Below are 8,488 nucleotides of genomic sequence, written 5' to 3' on the forward strand. Positions count from 1 at the left end.
ATTTCACTAAGCGTTCTTTGACTTAGGTTCCAGAGTTGTATAGATTGAAAAAATCCACACAATTGAGGAATCTTGAAGAAAAACGTTGCTTAGAGAAACAGATGAAGAACAGATGCATGTGAGGTGTTTAAGAGTGTGGAAGTTGAAGAATAAACACTTTTTGAAGATTTTGTGGAAATCATCAGAATCAACAAGGGCAGTAAAAATAGATTTTATTTACCTTTGACGAAGAACACGACGAACTGGGAGTTGTAGATGGGAAGTTCGTCCGTTCAGATCTTCCACGCCCTAACTTGACGGCGGAAGACAGCTACGGCGGTGATGGAGTGAAGATTTCCGCGGCCGGCGCGAGTACGGCGGGGACGAGGTCGAGGCAGTGAAGTTTTTCCTCACTGGCGACGAGGAAAGTAGCGGCGGCGTTAGGTCAGAGAGCTCGAGCGAGGGGAGTGAGGTTGAGCGAGGTAAATGCAGTCTGAGGAGGGTGAGGAATATTTATAGCCGAGGTGAAAAACCGCTCGTCCGAGGAAAATGGACGAACATGCCTCTAACCCTTCTTATTTTAGCGACATGTGTCACCCACGTACTGAGAGGTGGAGATCGTGTAAGATCGTGGGTGAATAGAATAATCTTATCGTGGGGTGCGGAACGGTTTGAGCGGCAAAAGCCGAAATTTAGATAAGAATATTTTAAAGTTTCTTTCGCAAATTCTTCAACTGACAAGGACACAGTGAAAATTTTGAGCGAGTTTCAAATAGAACGTACATGAAGAATTTGTGAATAGACTGGATTGAGTTAAACATAAAAGGGGAAGGGTCCGATACATTCACTTAGCAGAAAAGTCAACTTGAAAAATTAGCAATAAGTGAATATTGTAGAGTACTGAAAAATCAAATATATAGGGTAAAACTATTCTGATCCCAGGATAGTATTCGACCTATAGCGCGACTAGTTGTTGCCGAGAATTAGAAAACAAAAAAAATGACCAACCCGCAGCTACACACGAACTCGTCCCCAGCCTCCATCCCACGACCACCCGTCCCCTGCGCTGGCCGCCGGCGCATCACCCCCTCCCCCACGCGTCGCCGCTCCTCCACGCCTAACCTCGCGCTCCTCCGCCGCCGCCCCACCCCGCGCCGCCTCCTACCTCGCCCACCCCACGGGCCGCCGCCGCAGCCCCACCCTGCATCCCCTCCTACCTCCCGCACCGTGAGCCGCCGCCACCCCACCCCGCGCGCCGCCGCCACCCTACCCTGCTCCGCCACCACATGATCCCGGCCGGTCGGCTTCCCCCGAGCACCCCCCCCCCCCCCCCCCCCCCCATGTGCGCCGGCCGCCACCCGACGCAAATCAGTCGCCGCCCCAGTGATCCTCCCCTTCCCCGTGCTATCCCTCGATACCGGCCGAGCGCCTTCGGCAGGATGCGTCGGCACGGTCCAGTCACCGGGGGTCGCTCTCCCTGACTCACAGCTGAAGGAGACCGGCAGTTTCCTCGACGGAGCACCGCAGAAGCCAATCGAGCCTACAACCACAACCAGGACGAGTCCCTCAATTTGCTAGTTTCATTTTTTATTGCAATCGCAAACTCTGTTTGCCCCTTCCTTGATCCAATCTTTCGTCCTTGCTGCTCCACATCACATCTACCTGCCGACGCGGCGCCCCAACCCATGAACCTTCACCTGCTGGTTGACCTTCTCGCAAAGCCCACCTCGACCTTCCTGGGATCTGGCTCGTAGGGCGCACGCAATCTCGTCCTGGCCAGCTGCTGCTGGGGGAAGCTCCACCGGCCTGAAGATGCAAGAGGTAGCCTTTCTTGCTAATGCTACTGCTACGCTTTCTGCCAATGCTAGTTTTGTTTTTCTCCTAATGAAGTCAATGCCTTGATTTTGATAGATACGCAAGAACAGAGGGAGATACAGAGCATGTGTAGTATATGGACTGCTCGCACGCGCTGCCACGGACTGCTCCGCCCACCTCCCCCACACCTCGCGCGTCGCCTGCGTGCCACACCATAGCCACCTCTCCCACACGTTGATGAAGAGGTAAGCCGTCATCTGTACTCCAGCTTCAGAGTGACACACTAGGAGCAGCAGCTACTGCTAGCGCAGTCCTGCCACCTCCCTTTCCAATCTATTCTTGCCCGCCTCCTTCCCTCTGTTTCTTACGCCAAACCAAAAGGTGCACAAGACATGTTTGATAAAATGGCTAGCTGAAGATAGAACTGTTGTGTAATCGTGTTTCCCTTTGGTTTAATTTTTCTTTGTTCATGTTCTATTATTTGCCCAATTATTTGCTGCGCAAAATACCTCCATCCCAAGCACTTTTATCGTGGAGTGGGGAGAAGTTGTAATTTTGCTATAAGCACTTTATAATTGGCTAGAAAATAGGAAAAGAAAAGGAGAAAAAACCAGATGTAGCAGTGCATTGAAACACAACATCTACTAGTGCTTCTCTTTTGATTGAGATATTCCCAGCATTTCTTTGCCCAGGATGTGTTTGCGTTCATACATGTAAGGGAACTGTTGTAGCTAAGTGTTCACTTTGATTTTCCTTTGCTTCACGCTGTGACGTACATAGTCTGATGTGCTTATATATTTTTTCCTGAACTTATAAGTAGATGGCCCGCTGTATTCATCATCTTATAGTGCTTGTTGCCAGGTCTGTCTCTCTTTCCTCCCCTGCTCACCGTCCTGTGAGGCAGTGGAAGCGACTACTTGAGGGAACGAAGCCCGGCCTCCCAACACCGGCAGTCTCCCTGCACCCTGCAAAAAATTAAATAAATCGCAAGTTCAGAATCAAGAAACCATGAAGTTCAAAGACAACAAAGGTACTGCCCGATGTTGTTCGCCAACGATCTTTAGTTTCTTTAGCAGCTCGTACACATTTTGCCAAAGCTAGTATGTTCGGAACCGTAAGTTGATAGCTGATCGGCAGGGACAACAATGTTGATGGCGATTGAAGAAGGATCCCGGAAATATTATTATTGGGATCGAAGGCCAAGTTTTATGCACGGTCTTAGAGGATTCCAAGAATTGTTCTGAAGCGGTCGATGGCTTTCGAGAGATGCGATCATATCTCACAAGTTTCCACGGGGTTCAAGATCATTTATATAAGAAGGAAATGTCAAAGGTTCAGACGGCAGCACACTTTACTGGTGAAAAATCTGAACATGTGTAGTGCAATCATGGGAAAAAGCTTGAATTTTTATCGCTTAACCTCTGCTGATCTCTCCTATAGTTTTTGTTATGCGTTCTTCATTGAGTGGTACAACTGAACATATCCACGGGAGATCCATGCTATGGTACAGATTTGTGAAATTAGTTTGTACTCATTAGTATTATTTCATTGTGGGTAACGGGCGCATGACTTCATGTGTTCACTATTTATTTTTTCGCTTGATTTGTATCCAAATTATTTATTAATATTGTGATTCGAGTGACTCTGTGCATGGATGTCATTTGTAGCACACAAAGGTGCTTTGTGTTAATACGTACGAGAGGAACATTCTGCTAGTGATAAAACAAAGGATCGAATGCTAAAATAATTGGTTTTTCGTGTTTCTAAAAAATTCAAGAAGTTCAAATTAAAAATAACAGGGTTGTTCAACGTTCTTAAATAATCCGATTATTCCAGTTTCTAAGAAACCTGGAAGTTCAAATGAAAAACAGAGTACAAAAGAAAATAGTATTTTTGTTACTACAATGAATGAATCCAAGAAGAACAAATTAAAATAACTAACTAGCTCAAACATGAATTTTCCCCTTTTTATAAAAAAATAGAAGTTCAAATTTATAAAACGGAACGGTTCGATGTTTATTTCAAAACTCGGATTCCTTCCGTTACTAAAAAATAGACCAACAAATTCAAATTAGAATAACAGAGTAGTGCGATGTTTATATACCACGAAGAAAACAAAGCATCACCTAGAAAATATTAACTCTAAAAGTTCAAATTTAATGAATTGGAGAGTTTAGAGAAAACCTAAATTTCTTTCTATATGTAGGAAAAATAAAAGTATGAAGTTCAGTTTATTAAAGATGTTTGATTCTTATTTCAAATTTATATATTTTCTAAGAATAAAACCAAGAAGTCCAATTTACAAAAATAGAGAAGTTCACTATTTATAAAAAAACTCACATTTTCTTGGTACTAAAAGAAATAAAATCTAGAACTTCAAATTTTCATAATTCTAAAAAACACACAACAAGAAGTTCAAATAAAAAAGTTAGAGCGGTTCCATGTCTATAAAAAACTCAGATTTTTTCCCTTACTAAAGTGAAACTGGGAGAAGTTCAAGGTGATAACAACTAGAAGTTCACGTACTGCACGATGTGTGTTTCATATGAGAAAAAAAAAGAGTAAAAAGGCGAAGTCTAAATTTTTTGTTGCTAGAAGTTCAAGTGCTCTTCCCTCGGATGTTCAAAAATTCTTGTTACAGAGGTTCAACGTGTGTTTACATGTTCAAAAAACGCAAAAAAGATGTTGTGTTTTAAAATAATTCTCTCAATCCATTACAAATTTGGAACAAAAATACTCTACATGAAAAAAGTTATTTTCTATTCAACAACTTTCCAAGGGGTACATTGTATATTCAAAAAACAAATGGTTAATATAAATTGATGTATGTTGTTCAAAAATAAAAGCTTAACCAACAAGTTTCTAAGGATTTATCATTAGTGGAACTCCGAGGAACGGGTGACGAATTACAAAAAAAAATAGGGCCGAAGTTTAATATGAAAACAGCGAGTAGTTCAATTACTATACAGAATGCGTTTCAGATGAGAATAAAAGAATATAAAATTAAAAGAATATGCAAGAAGTTCACGTGCTCCACCCTGCACGGTTCAAAGATTATATTACGAGACTCTGACCTTCAATTATATGTTAAAAAGGAGAGGAAACAACAACAACATTTTTGCCATTTTAAAAACTGATCTCAAATGGCAACGAATTTGTAACACATGTCTACATGAAAAAGTTGCTCCTATTCATAAGCTTTCCAACGGTGTATTATATGCTACATTCCGATGTACGGTTTAAAAGGTTCATGTATACCAATTAAAACACGTTTTTATGTATTAAAAAGTTCTTTTGAACCATCACGAGTATAAAAAAAGATCAACACGAAAAAGTTGCGTGTTTTCAACAACGTTCCATCGGTATATGATTTGCTCAATTCCGGTAAGTGGTTGGGAGTTACGGGCAAAAAACAACACGTGAAAAACAGAGTGAAGTTCAAACAGAACAGCTCCAGAAGTTCAACCTCTTCACGCACTGCATTTTTGGAGACTCTGTTTTTGCGATGAAGGCAGAAAGTATGATCTCAGAAGTTCAGATTGATAACTGCCAGAAGTTCACGTACTACACGGTCTGCATTTTGTATTAAAAAAGAATGAAAAAGCAAAGCCTAAAAGTTTTGTTGCTAGAAGTTCAAGTGCTCGGCCCGAGAAAGTTCAAAAATTCTTGTGAGAGAGGTTGAACAAAAATACGTGACAGAAGTTCAAAGTGAAAACAAAGGGAAGTTCAACTACTACATGGAATGTGTTCCAGATAAGAATAAAAAATAAAAATCTTAAAAGGTTTGTTGCAATAAGTTCACGTGCTCTGTCCGGGGAAGTTCAAAAATTCTTGCGAGAGAGATTCACCTTGTATTTCCATGTTCGAAAACACAAAAAACAAATTGTTTTTTTTTCATTTTAAAATAATTCTCTCAATCCACAAAGAAGTTCAGTTATTATTTGGGAGCAATTTGATTTCAAAAAGAAAATAAAAAATTCAAATTATAAAAATGGAAAAAGTTCATGTACTACATGGTGTGTGTTTAATATGACAAAAATGAATAAAAAGGCAATGTCCAAATTTTTTGTTGTTATAAGTTCAAGTCCTCGGTCGGAGAAAGTTAAAAAAATTATTGTGAGAGAGATTTGTACAAAAGGAATATATTTTGTGTAACACTGACGAATGGACGAGAAAATTACAAACGAAAATACGTCACAGAAGTTCAACGTGAAAACAACAGGAAGTTCAACTACAACACTGAATGAATTTGAGATGAAAAACTTTTAAAAACGTCGCGAGTATGAGAAAATGATTAACACGGGAAAGTTGCGTGTTTACAACAGCTTTTCTTCGGTATATCACTTGTTCAATTCCGATGAGTGGATGGAGAGCTATCTGCAAAAAAACAAGTGAAAAACAGAGTGAAGTTTAAGTAGACATGTCGAGAAGTTCAAGTTCTTCACGCGGTGCATTTTCGAAGAATCTGTTTCGCGATAAAGGCAGAACGAATGATCTCACCATTTTCGAAATTACTTGAAAACACCTAGGAATCAAAGAAAACCATCAACAAGAAAAAGTTTCGCATTTTCCGTAGCTTTTCAATGGTATATTATTTACCCCATTCCGACAAAGTTTGCAGAAATTACTGTGAAAATACGTTTTTAGCCATTTTCAAAATTGACTTAAAACCATAAAGAATTGGGAGAAATAATGTATACAAAAAATTTCGCATTTGTTCAAGATTTCCAATGCCATATCATTTACTGCATTCCGACATATGGTTAAAAAATTAACTCAAAAATACGAACTCGGTGGAACTTGTACCGTTTTCTAAATTACTCTTAAACCGTTCAAAATTAGAAAAAACTTTTAACATAAAAAAGTAGCGCATTTTCATAAGCTTTCCAATGCTATATCATTTGCCTCAATTGGATTAGCCTTTTAGAAATGGCATCGAAAATACAAACTCAGCTGTTCGGTTTGCAAAATTTTACGATTTTCCAAATTACTCTTTAACCATAGGGAATTAGAGAAAAATGTCAACATGTGGAAGGGGCGGTTTTGCAACAGCTTTCCAACGCCATATTAGTTGCCTCATTCTGATAAACGGTTTAGAAATGCGATCGAAAATACGATTCACATTTTTTGTATGAACAAAAAAGGTTTTCAAAAATGCTCTTAAACCGCTTACATTTTGCCAAAAATTTGACTTGGGTCATGATACTCGTGTCCATAGCTTTCCAACCGTATATAGCAAGCCCCATTTGGGCAATGTTGCCGAAAGTTCAACCTAGCACCGGGGAAAGTTCTGGTCGAACAACCCAGGCAATTGCAAAAGGCGTGATAGCAAAATTCGCCAAGGAGCAAGATTCCTATTTAAAACGGGCATTTAGTTGCTAAAAAACATTTCTAGATTACACTTACATCATATAGAACACGACTGACCAGAATAATTCGCGCGGGGAGACACGGTTGTGAAGGTAGCCCGAAGGTCGGGTTCCCACAGAGGGAAGTTCAGGCTTTGTAACTCAGGAAGTTCTGGTTGTGATCAGAATATTATTCTGATCCCGTGATCAGAATAGTGTTTATATGACCAGAATAATTCGCGCGGGGAGACACGGTTGTGAAGGTAGCCCGAAGGTCGGGTTCCCACAGAGGGAAGTTCAGGCTTTGTAACTCAGGAAGTTCTGGTTGTGATCAGAATATTATTCTGATTCCGTGATCAGAATAGTGTTTATGTATGTATATATATATAGTCAATGAGGAACAACGGCGGAAAGAGTGAAGACTCTGCAAAGTTGAAGAATTTGAACAACTGAGGAATTTCAAAAATTGAAGAAAACCTCAAATTGACGATTTTCAACTTTTGTTGGTGGCGTGACCCACCGTATAAGAATGATGATTTCAGACGCCGCGTATAATTGTCATAGGGCTCTGAGTATCAAATTCTACGTTAATTTCTTCACACTTATAGGGTCAGTCTTCATTTATTGAAGAAAAACATTACTTCGTGTGTTGCATATCTAAGTCATCAATTTTGCATAAGTGTTAGGATGTGTGTCCTTTTCAAAGAACATTTGAAGATTCTAAGATATTTGGCTCACACCACAACTTGCTGAATCTCTTCTCATCCAAGGGCTTTGTGAAGATATCAGCTAGCTGTTCTTCAGTCTTCACGTGCTCGATAGAGACGTCGCCCTTCAACACATGATCACGAAGAAAATGATGACGAATCTGGATGTGCTTTGTCTTCGAGTGTTGAACTGGGTTATGAGCAATCTTGATGGCACTCTCATTGTCACAGTAGATAGGCACATTCTTCACATTGATGTCGTAGTCCTTGAGGGTTTTCTTCATCCATAGCCATTGAGCACAGCACAAACCAGCAGCAATGTACTCAGCTTCAGTAGTAGAGAGTGATATGCAGTTCTGCTTCTTCGAGGACCAACATACCAAAGATCGTCCGAGGAAATGGCATGTGCCTGATGTTGACTTGCGGTCCACACGATCACCAGCATAGTCAGAGTCAGAATATCCAATGAGATCAAAAGCCGAGTGAGGGAGTCCTGGACTAAGGGGTCCTAGGGCGTCCGACCTGTTATCCATGGGCTGGACTGATGGGCTGTGAAGACATGAAGGCCGAAGACTGTACCCGTGTCCAGATTGGACTCTCCTTGGCGTGGAAGGAAAGCTTGGCAACCGACTATATAGA

At 40.8% G+C, this 8,488-nt stretch overlaps 1 long non-coding RNA gene across 1 annotated transcript; it reads left to right on the forward strand.

Annotated features, from left to right (window-relative positions):
* Positions 1-1,012: 1,012 nt before the first annotated feature.
* LOC123120042 (uncharacterized) lies at positions 1,013-3,439 on the forward strand. The gene is made up of 4 exons (XR_006459271.1): positions 1,013-1,800; positions 1,891-2,039; positions 2,656-2,824; positions 2,932-3,439. It is a non-coding gene; the product is annotated as an uncharacterized lncRNA (long non-coding RNA).
* The last annotated feature ends 5,049 nt before the right edge of the window (positions 3,440-8,488 follow it).

Source organism: Triticum aestivum, chromosome 5D, assembly GCF_018294505.1.
Source record: "Triticum aestivum cultivar Chinese Spring chromosome 5D, IWGSC CS RefSeq v2.1, whole genome shotgun sequence".
NCBI classification, from domain to species: Eukaryota; Viridiplantae; Streptophyta; class Magnoliopsida; order Poales; family Poaceae; genus Triticum; species Triticum aestivum.